At 37.1% G+C, this 12,072-nt stretch overlaps 1 long non-coding RNA gene across 1 annotated transcript; it reads left to right on the top strand.

Annotated features, from left to right (window-relative positions):
• Positions 1-8: 8 nt before the first annotated feature.
• LOC132214963 (uncharacterized) lies at positions 9-11,257 on the top strand. The gene is made up of 4 exons (XR_009448377.1): positions 9-214; positions 3,130-3,561; positions 5,554-5,860; positions 10,921-11,257. It is a non-coding gene; the product is annotated as an uncharacterized LOC132214963 (long non-coding RNA).
• Positions 11,258-12,072: the final 815 nt, after the last annotated feature.

Genomic DNA, 12,072 nt, shown 5'->3' with positions numbered 1-12,072 from the left:
CTGCTACGTGCGGCAAACAAGCTCTCAATTTACCACCGTTCCAAGTCCAAACTCTACGCCCCTGTAATTACTCAAATCAGCAGCTAGGGGTTTTGTTGTTGTTGTTGTTGGTTATTGCTCAGAAATCTTTGACACTCGCCCCAAATTGTAACTCTGAACAATATCTTATTTTCTCCACTTGAACCCCAGTTTATAGGCCAGTTGGAAAAAGAATGTAAGTATTGAAGAAGTTTGGGTTATGTCTTTGCAAAGTGTAGCTTTTCCTTCAAAGACACTAGTAAATTGCTCTTGGCAAGTCATCTCTATCCTTACTCTGTCCTTCAGTGCCTCTGATCCAGAGGGGGGTACCTCTACATGTTAGCCTATGAAGAAGCTAGCAAGTCTCCCCAAAAGCATCACTCCTTCCTAGTGATGCAGTCTTTACAGACCCTGCCTAACTGCTTACAAAACCTATGTCATGTATTTGCATGCACTATATTTGTCCCTAGCTTGATTTTATTTTTCCTTTAATCACTCATCTGTTAATTTTATGCTGTTTATATACTTACGTAAACCAACTTCAATTATTTTGATGCCAAGCCACGATGACAAATGATAAAATAAAATTAAGCAATGCCTTTATACTTTTGGTTAGGAAAACAGATATAGTATAAAGAGGACAAAGAGGACATAAACTTTGGACCCAGACTCCAAGCTCAGCCACACATTAACGGAGTGATCTTAGAAAATTACCCAAGTCCTCTTAGCCTTAAATTCTTTATCTGAAAATTAGGAACCTACACCATAGGATTATTGTAAGAATCAGATGGTTATCAGAAAAAAAACATAGGTGGTCTTTCTCCATTGCTAGTGGGAGTTGGGTTCTTGGGGTACCACTGGAATAAGCATTTCCAGAGGCCCCCCATGGGAGGTTGAGATAGAGTAGAAAGCTTTTATTTTTGTGGAATTAAATTACTCCGTTTCCAAAATCCCATTTCTCTTAGTCCAGCCATAGAAGTGTCCTTGGGGTTTCAGTGAAGCTAGAAGCAGAGCCAGTGTCCAGTTTCCTTTCCATGTTGGAACTGGGTCCAGTTCAGCCTCAGGCTAGTTGCAGTCCATTAGTCCATTGTGTATGGGGGCCGCATGGCCATGGGCCATGTGGGCAAACGCAAAGTAGCCCCACAAACCCAGAGTCACACAAGTCCCAAGAGTCCCCAAAGCAGTAAGAGAGCCAAGAGCGAATTCCTTTGTTTAGGAAATTAAATATCCCAAATTCTGCACCCTTGTAGTGGCCATGCCCATTTTGTTCTCAGGTGTGACTGACAGTAAGCACCTTGCCTATGTCAGTCCAACTTTCTGGGCATGCACCTATCTCCCCTTTGTTGGGCCCCTGGGGAGTGTAGTAGCTTCCTGGCGAAACTGCCCAATGACATGCCTATAATGTCTGGTCTTCCCTTTGCTCCTTTCCTGTTAATAATAACTAGTTAATTACAACAGTATCAAGATGATGTATTTAAAACGCATAAAATAGGCTTCTGTGAGTTGTATTATTATCAACAATATTCAACATTATTATTCCAATATTAACATTCTTAGTGTTCTATCAACTATACGATATAAACTTGCTTCCACATTAAAGTGAATGACATTCACGGGCAAGACATGCATCAAAGATCATTTCAAAACTTTTTAAATAATAAAAAAATCACTCATCTCACTTAAAGATGGGTCTCATGCTTAAAGCAGTGAGCACTTTTGAGAAGTTTTAAGAAACTGACCCTGCTTATCTTCATGCCAGGAACATGTCTTAATTCTTTGGCCAGCCTATAAGTTAGCTGCCCTTTGAAATAGGTGCCCACATTGTCCAATCAGTTGGTACACAGGAATTTACATGGTATAAAACATGGCTGCTCCTTTGCAAAGACTATGGATGGATTGCTTTCCCTCATAAGAAGTTGTGGGCATGGTAGCAATGTATTTGGCAAATCTACAACAGCACAAATGATACGGAAAATCAATGACTCAAGTTTCTTAAGGAGATGGGAGGGGATGGAACCAAGAGCACTGTCAGAATTTGATTTGAACCAGAAGGAGAGGAGACCTTCTGAGGGGAGATTGGAAAGAGGATGCATATGGGTACATTTGTTAGTCAGAATTCCTGGATTTCAAGCCTGGTAGCCTCAGTTTTTTTGTTTGTTTGTTTGTTTGTTTCAGTGACCCAGTAGGCAAAAACTTGTCTGAAGAGATGGGGGGTGATGAGAGTTAAATCTTACCGAATTTGGAAATGGCTTAGATTTGCCACTGAGAGAAATGGGAAAGAAATGGGAAAGGATTTGAGAGAAACAAACATGTTAAAAGTTGGATGGTCAGCTCTGAGGATCTGAGAATGTAACACTTGAATCTGTTCCATCTTTCAGAATGAAAAGGAAAAAGTTGAAGTCTGTTTTTCTACATTATTTTAATTTGTCTTAAGTAGAATTTTTTTTTATTTAGTCCACTACATTAAAGAATAGGGTAGATTATTTTTGCCAGATTATTCATAGGACTTCTAAAATAGGCATTTTGTCTTAAGGTTGCGTGATGTCTGTCATACATGGTATTTTAAGTTATAGCTTTCTACTGTACTTTTAAAAGAACTTATTTTAAAAGATGGTTTTCTGGTGAAGAAACAATAAAGGAAAAAGCTAAATTCTGTGGGGAAAAGGATAGGCTGTCTATGTAAACACTAAGAACTTGGTTTCTGAAGTTAGACTTTCTGGTTTCTGAATTCCAGCTTCATCACTTACTATGAGACCTTGAGTAAGTTAAACTCTGTTGCCTCAATTTGTTTTCCTCTGTACAGTGGGGATAAAACCTATGTCTGGATTGTTGAGAGGATTAAATTGGACAGTCTACATAAAGACTTTATGTAGTTCCTGGCCCCGAGTTAGTTACTTTTAAGGAGCATTAGACTGTTTCTTATTATCACTTTTCTTTTAATCAAGTAAACTGAAAAAATGGCCAGTTTTTCATAGATATTGGTTATCTCACAACTACATTAAGCAACTAAGTTTCTCCCTAGGCCAAGAAGGTCTTAACTGTAGTATCTTACTCCCTAAGGTTTCATCTTTCCTTTGCCCGTTATTGATTTAGTACTTTTTATTATTGCAGTAGAAGAAGCCAACAGAAGAGTGGCCCATGTGCATGGACAGGGCTGGAGTGATTCTTGCTTCAACAGCAGTCCCTTCAACCTTGCTTGAATGGTGGCTGCGTAGATCACAAGCTCCGCAGACTACAAGATATCTTTGCTCAGAGGGAACCACAAGGTCACTGACAGCTAAACTCGACATTGTTCCCCCGCATATCAAAGCTAAGCAGAGTTGTAAATTGTTTCAACTTATGAATAGAACTCCACTGAACCACACCATAGCTATAGAGTTGACCTGCAGTTTTACCCTGCTAAGGGAGTTATTTTGTAGTGACAAAACTTTTCTTCTGGTGGCCTGACACATCATAGGACTTGGAGGTTGGAAATTCTTCCTTCCCATCAAATGTTGGTTCTAAATCCACAGAACTGTTTGAGAATCCAGACACAAAATTATGGTAAGTTTAAATTACCAATATTTTATTGTTTTGCTATTCCCATTTAATAGGGGTAAACTGTAGCTATTTACTTTCTAATCCTATTCTATAATTATTTTCCTACACAAGCCAGTATTATTGCTCAGAAACACAATTTCCTCCAGAAGTTTTCTTCATCTAAAATACATTGTTATCGCATCACAAAGATAAATAATGGGTTCCACATCCTGGTAAAAATCCCTCTTCTACCCTATATTTTTTAAGAATAAGCATAGGAAGAAGCAATTGTGTTTTAACATCTTACATTTTTCTGAAATGTGAGGAAAAAATTTCCAAAATTGAAAGATCTCTTTGGGCTATTGGATTCTTAAGACAATCGCTTAGTTAGCTGAGTTTAAAGTCATCAATGTTTCCTGGTCATTCCAAATAATGGAGAGCTTTCAGAACAGTTCTTTATTAGTTCTTCATCAGGAAAGCTGTTTTTTCCTTAGTCCATTAATGTCAATTTCATGTCTCACTAGCCCATGCATGAACCAATCTTCTTTCAGTTTTTGTTCACTATTTTATTGTAGCATAAATCCATATCATTCCTTTGCCTATATTATATACAGTAAATATTAAAACCAAACAATACCTAAGCTAGAAAGCAATGTAGGCACCTGTGGACTCACACACTTGGTTGCAGGCACTTTTGTAAACAGGACAGTTCACATTCCAGTCGAAGCAACCATTATGGTTACACAACACCCCTCATTACCCCACTTTATTTTTCTTGTATTACATCTTACACTACCTTACCGATTCTGTACTCCAAGAAACAAAACAGTTGCTGCTAATTCATTGGTTAATAGTTTAAATATAGGGGCCATGATGAAAACTTTTTGATTCCAAAGTATTCATCCAATATCTAACTTTCAGTAGACTTTCAGCAACTATTTGTTGAAAAGATGTATAAATGAATGAATACATGAAAGTAGAACAAACAGGCAGTGTGGGCAGCTAAAATTTAGAAATGATACTGCTTTGCATTTATTCAGTGTAATTATCTTTCCAGCTATCCCATGACAGATATTTATATCATGTTGTGGATGTGGAAATCAAGAAAACAGAGGTCAGATGCTTTACTTAAAGTCATCCAACAAGGATTTAGTAGAACCAGTTCTAGAATGTGATTGATAGAAACATAGCTATTTTTGTGTTTCTTTTCCTGATACCTACCCTACTCTTGACACATGACAAGTGACTTCAAAAACTGTCACATAGCTAGGGCTAAAAGGATTAATGTTAACACATAATACTATAGCAGTTACTTTTGGTTAACTATCCAACATTTATTCTTCCTTTTACCTTGGAATCTAGGTGTAGGTATTCTGAAGATCTCTCTCCACATCAGGAAAAAAATCATGATTGTTTTAAACCAATCCTGGTAACTATATTTTTCTTACCAGTTGTGGTTTAGAAAGACCATGTGACTCAGTTCTGGCCACTGAGCTATGAGGGTGTTTACAGGACAGTTTGGAAGTTTTTTGGTTCTAAGAAAGAGACAAATGATGGGATGATGAACAGTCAACACTTTATAGCGTCAATGAATTGGAGATCCTGTTGAGTCAAAGGAATATTGCAGTTTGCACAGTAAAATATGCTGGAAGGAAAGGAGATGATATTCATTGAATGAAATGCTTAAAGTGAATATTGTGAAGGTGGTACAGTAGTTGTTATTGATTAAATGAGATTATGAGATTAAGAAAGGTTAGCCAAGGCAAGTTATAGAATACAAATCTTTTAGACGGAGGTAAAAAAAAGAAATTAAGAGGCCAAGAAGTCCTAGCTCAAGCCTTTTGTTCTTGGGCCTAAACTGTCCCTACTGGATTTAAGCCTACTAGCTTCTCACTTTCCAATAGTCTATATACTCCTCTCCTCGCCCCAATCCTAAAAATCCCTAGCTCACACAGCAACTGCTCCATGAATCTTACTAAAATAAATTATTTTACATAGACATTTTGTTTTTAATAGATACTATTGATGATTTGATTTGAAAAGATGAAAGAGATTGACAGCACAAAAATTTTAAATATAATCTTTAAAGGAAGATACACACAAGGAAAAGGCAACTGCCCTAGACACTGGCATGTCCAAATGTCATGACTAGACCTGCTGCAGCCATCTTGCAACCAGAGAGGAGGCAACTTAAAAACAAAGCCAACACAATGAAATGACTCAGAAGAAAGTGGAAAGACCTGAGTACTTGTTGATGCTATTGAGCTGATGAATTAAACCTGGAGTATACCAACTATGGGCTTCTTTTCATCTAGATTCTAAGGTAATACTATAAATGTCTTTATTGCTTAAACCAGTGTTTCATTATTTTCTGTATAAAGCCTCTCAATTCAGGTAAGTATCCATTAACCACTCCTAGTCCAGAGGATGTTTTTTCATGCTTTTCTGATTTCTGCTGAAGTTATTTTTTGAAAATAACAGAAAATTCCATCTCCTTAGATATGATCAAGTGTCTCTAACTCAGAAAAATCATGATTATGAAACATGGGAAGCACTGGGCAGGTGGGTTGAATGAGGTATCTGGCAATGAAGGGGATCCTGGGTCAGGTAAGATGAAGTGTGAAAGCTAAGCAAGAGATGCAGATGAAAATCAGAGAGAAAGTAACTCGTCTGAGCAGACCTTTTGAAGCGAATTTTAGGGACATATGAGCTACATATTTGGGGAGAATTGTGGAACCCACATTATAGTAATCGTGTCGATTACATCCATGATCTTTTCTCAAGAGGGGAAAATGAGTGTTTATAGGATGACAGGTGGTTCTTGTCATTCTTGTTTTCTTCAGAAACAGACCAAATTCTGATATGTCTCATGATGACATGATAACCTAGAAATGAGAGGCTTGATTTCAATTTTTCATTTAAATACTCAAGAGGCCCATGGTATTGCTCTCTTTCCGTCTGGCACAAGTCTCACAAAATAGAAGATCGCCTTAACATTTAATGTAGGATAATTCTCGTTCATGACCCCTTGCCTTTTCCAAACATCTTCATAAAGACATAGTAATATTCTACTGTGAATTACATGAGAGCTGTCCGTAGGGATTTAAACAGTAACTCTAACAAATAGGCTGCTCTTGGCCTCAGGACTCAGAAGTACTTATTTATTCTTACAGTTTAGGCATTTGAGAAAATATTAATTCTTGCATATATTGTATTCAATTGAGTTTGAAGCCATAAAGAGGAAGGAAATAATAAGATTAGAGCAGAAATTAATGAAATAGAGAATAGAAAAAAATAGTCATTGAAAAAAAATGGTTCTTTGAAAAGACCAATGAATTAACAAATCTTTAGCTGGATTCACTAAGGAAAAAAGACAGTATATTCAAATTACTAAAATCAAAAATTAATTAATAAGGGAACATTGATGAAGGTAATAATGTAGATAATACTACCATTTACAATTCATTTTCCAAATACAAAGGATTGTACTAAAACATTTACATCCTTTATTTCAAAAACCTTTACAACCTTTTTAGATAGGTATCATTATCCTCTTTTACAAATGAGAAAACAGGCTCTTTGAGGTTAAATAATATATTTAAGGTCATGCAGTCATGGTATAAATATGCATGTGCTGAAAGAGAATGGAAAAGTCAGGAGTTATTTTTATATTCCTCTGATAGAGTAAGGGTAGTTGTTATCAATAAGAAAATGAAAGTCTGAGCGAAAGAAAGCAAAAAGAGACATTGGGTTAGACATTTTTTTTTTATTCAGGATAGCTAGGCTGTAGTTCAGACAAGAATTCAGGAAAGCAATAGGCAATCAGACATTCCTATGTTGTGTATTTGAAAGTTCATAAACCTTAGACGTTCTTAAAAGAAGAATACATTTCTTAAAATTTCTGGGAAAAAAATGTTCTGTTCTATATTAAAACTTCTTCGTAAGAACATTGCTACATTAGGCACAAATTTTATTTATTGAAGTTTTTTGTAATTTTTATTATTCATACAACTGGAATATTTAATGTATATTTTACATGTATGTCTTGCAAGTAATAGCAAATCTACCAGACATTCTTTGAAGCAAGAAGCAGTGGTGCTTAGTACATGGCTACTTTTATTTATTATCTCTCTTTTGCATAGGAATACAATAAAACATTTTTAAGAAACTCAAAATTGTAAAGGAGAATGGGTAAAAATATTTGATGATTTATGATGTAGATGAGGGATAGCTGTTAGTTCTTTTAAAAACGTCTTTCTTGATTCTTAAATATTTGCATTGGAGTGGAGTTTCTGCCCTCAGATCAAATCCCAACGATAAGGTATCTGTTCTTGACATGAGCAATAACTGGAGTATTTAGGATTAAACCAAATACCAAATGTTACAGGATAGAGGGGGTGAGGAAAGTGTAAGGTGATAAGAGGCTCATCAGCTTAGAGTGGTTGTTTTACTGTGATACAGCAGAGTAGAAACTTGTCAGAAAGGAAAGGTGACAGGCATAAGATAAATATGTGTCCACATTATCCAATGTCAGGAGCTGAACACACTATTTTTGAATTGTTATCCTCAAGATGCAAATAACAGCCTTATGAGAAATTGAGTATTAAATATACATGTATTAAACCGATTTTGCTTAATGGCACATATGTTCATTCATTTACTTGATAGATAGTTACCGAGTGGCTACTTGGTAGTTTTTAGGCTTCAGAAGTAACCCAAAATTGTAGTTTCATTTCAGTCATTTTACCTCTTTCTACAGTTCTCGTTCTTGACCCTTCAGCTTTCCCCCTCCTCCATCAGGCTTTGGAACTTAAAAACTAATAACGTTAAGGCTCCAGTGAAAGGAGTAAAAGGGCATTTAGAGTGCTCTCAACTTTACAAAACTATCAGTGGAGTAGAACAAATATAACTCGTTAATATTTTAAACTTAATATTTGACTAAATTATTGCATTGCCTTGAGGTCTTGAAGGATACAATATACCATGAAGGAAAAGCAGAAGGTGCTTATCAGAGAAGTGGGTTAGGAGAGCCTATTTTATCTTTGAAACATTAGAGCAGCCCCTTTAGAGAAGTGTCATTTGCCCTTGCCCAATCAGTCTACAGGCACAAGCAGCCAACGTATAGTTTGACAAAGTCAGATTACTGACTCATTGCAATGAGGGAGGTCACACAGAAGAACTGTGAGGCATCTGACCAAACAACAAAAAGATAAAAGTTATTGTAGAATTTTGGGTAAGAGTGGAGTTTGGGCGACATTTAAATGAAGCAGTGTTTGGATAGACTCAAAGTAAATCATAGGTCAACATCAGGTCTGGGAAGTATCCAGGGTCGTTTTCTTGGAAACTACATAAAGTTAAAGTAGATGTGGACTGTTGTGTCCAGAAGCCCCTTATCTTAAGCTCTTTCCCTGGTTGAAAATTGAGGCTAATTCTCTATGGGGTTCCAAGAACCCCACTCCCAGACAAGAGTGGGATGTTTTATTCTTAATAATATAGTTTTAAACAACAAAGCTTCTGATAGTCTATGGTTTTAAAGAAAAGAAAAGTTTCCTTAGCAGGTAAGAAGATAGTGATCACTGAAAGAAGGGATTGTTATAACTTTTTATAGAATGTTGTTGGAAGAAATAGTTTCCTATAAACTTTGCATCTGGTTTTATCCATGTTTATTATACCAACCTGATGAGTGATGGAGCAGATATTTACTTTCTAAGTCCCAGCTAATACTTAGTCTAAAAGAGATAACCAGCCAAGAGAGTGGAAAAGAACTTCCCAGGCAGAAAAAAACAAGTGTGAAGGTTGTGAACTTGAAAAGATCTTGATACATTCAAGAACTGGAAAGCTAATAGAACAGTAACACAGACAGCAAATGACTTGAAATGAGATGGGAGAGATAGGCAGAAAACTGTTAGTCTTATTAAAAATTTTACATTTTATCAAAGAGCAAAGAGAAATTACTAAAGGGTTTTAATCAGAGGAGTTCCCCAGTCTTGATGTACTATGATGGAGAATGCCTTGGTGGGGCAGTAGTGGAAAATGAACTCATTGCAAAATAAAATGGTGTGTGTGTGTGTGTGTGTGTGTGTGTGTGTGTGTGTGTGTGTGTTTATAACACCAGTAAAGGACAAAAATCAACAGATTGTCTTAGAGTTTGAAAATGTAAGGTGGGAAAGAGAGAAGAATTAGGAAGAATTTCCAGGTTCTGGCTTGAACATCCAGATAGTGGTGTGGTGTCATTAAGATGTAAAAGATGGGAGGTGAGGCAGGATTGGTGGGAAGAAAAAGAGTACAGGTTTATACTTCTAAAATCTGTGTGACATTCAAGTCAGGACGGCATGAATACACTTAAATATATGGACCTGGGGTTCAGAAGAGAGGTTTGAGTTGCTGATAAATATAGAGTTGTAAGTGTATATTTGAGGCCATGGAAAAAGAAAGTAACAAAATTTCAAAAAGAAAAGAGAATTCAGGACAAAGCCCAGGAGAACTACCAAATCCAGAAGTAGACAAAAGAAGAGCCAACCATAAAAATGGGCCAAATTCATTTATCAAAAGCTTGGTTTGATGCTTGATGTTTCCTCAGTTTTACCTGTCATCAATTTCTTAGATGAATAAGGAGTCAAAACATCTGAAGCAAGGGGGGAAAGACTTTTCCTATACTTTTTTCGATTCTGTGGATGGGCCTGAGAGCTAAACAGACAAAAGATCGGTTAACAGGAAAAAAGCATACAAATTTTGTTTTATGTTAATGTTTTTATGTGCCACAAGAGCCTTTGTAGAAAATAAATGAATACTCAAGCCTAAGAGTTTATATACTTTTTCAAGAAAGAACAATAAATTAATAAGACAAACAAAAAAAGGTTTGGGCAGTAAATTATAGGAAAGTGACTAGGAGAGATATTGATGCCATTGTAATAATCCTATTACTATTTAACAGAAAAGGAGCAAGGGAAGACCAAATAATATAGACATGCCATTTATACAGCTTTGCCAGAAAGATGCATGTAACATTCTCCAGGTCTATTCCCTGCTGGTCAGTGGGGGAAGGGACTGGATAAAGGCTCAATTTTGACGCATGCCCAGTAAGATCTGAGTGACATGGAAAGGTGCCTACCTGTCTGCCCATCAATCACACCCGAAAGCAAGTCAGTGGCTACTGCAAGCAGCCAAAACCTGAATATTTAAAACTTCCAAACAGCCTGGCCAGCGTGGCTCAATGGTTAAGCATCGACCTTTGAACCAGGAGGTCATGGTTCAATTCCAGTCAGGGCACATGCCTGGGTTGCAAGCTCAATCCTCAGTGGAGGATGTGCAGGAGGCATCTGATCAATGATTCTCTCTTATCACTGATGTTTCTGTCTCTCTCTCCCTCTCCCTTCCTCTCAGAAATCAATAAAAATATATATTAAAGACAAACAAATAAAAACCTTCCAAACAAAGGAAGTGCCCTCTCTTCTCTCCTGCGTGCTGGGTTCCTGGCTCTCCTATGACGGGAATACATTCCCCAGTGCCCACGTTGGACTCTACACTGGACTAATAGACTTGAATTAGCTTGGATGCTGAACTACACCTGGCTGGAACATGGAATGGAAGCCCTGGACACTGGGCCCTGTTTTTGGCTCTGCTGAACACCCAGCTGCCCCTCTTTCAGGACCGGCTTAGGGGAAATGGGACATTGGAAACTAAAAAGTATAACTCCACATCAATAAAATTTTCGACCACCTCTCATCATCCTGTGGGGGCTTCTGAAAATTCTTATTTCAGCAGTGCCTCAGGAACCCCACTTCCATGAACAACAGAGAAATTCCACTCGTGTACTCCTCCAGCAGCAATATGAGGGAAACTAATAAAAGATAGAGTTATTTTAGTAGGTTTGTTTGTATAGATTCACCTTAACATCAACTCTCCATCTCTGATAATAAGGATATTCTTCTCTTCCAGGAACAGAGAAGGCACCTTTCTTATGGGAAATTTTGTAACCTGCTTTTAGGTAGGAAGGAAGACATCAGAGAACCCTTTCAGCATCTGCTGTTTCTCGAGTGCCTTCGGCTCAAAATAATCAATATGCCAAAGTGGCATATTTTGGGGTGGCATATACTGATCCCCTCCACTGGTTTTAGAGTAGGTTTTTCATTGTGAGGTATGGATGGCCTCATTGGGATTGGGCAAACCTTAGGATTGTTGGACATGGGGAGGCAAGGATTATGAAGCCAGTCTTCAAGAGTGAATAGTGATTTGAAAAGGCAAGTTTGAGTAGATCTATTGTTCTGAAATGAGGGCTGTTTACACTGATGAGGGCTATATAAGTAGTCATTTGTTCAGGTAAAAAGAAAGTTCCCAAGACAAATACAGAAATTATTTATAACTTTACTTTCTTGGGCAAGAATTTCCTGGTATAATAAAGTCATGTTAATGCAAACAATTCCTAATCTGATTAAGCTGTGTGGCTTTAGGTTGTCTTAGTTCTCATCATATCCTCTATAAAATTCATCTCATTTACAAGTCATCTTTTTCTGTCTTGATATTTAATTTGTGGTT

The sequence above is a fragment of the Myotis daubentonii genome, chromosome 13, assembly GCF_963259705.1.
Source record: "Myotis daubentonii chromosome 13, mMyoDau2.1, whole genome shotgun sequence".
NCBI lineage: Eukaryota > Metazoa > Chordata > Mammalia > Chiroptera > Vespertilionidae > Myotis > Myotis daubentonii.
This window is presented reverse-complemented; position numbering and strand designations above follow the sequence as displayed.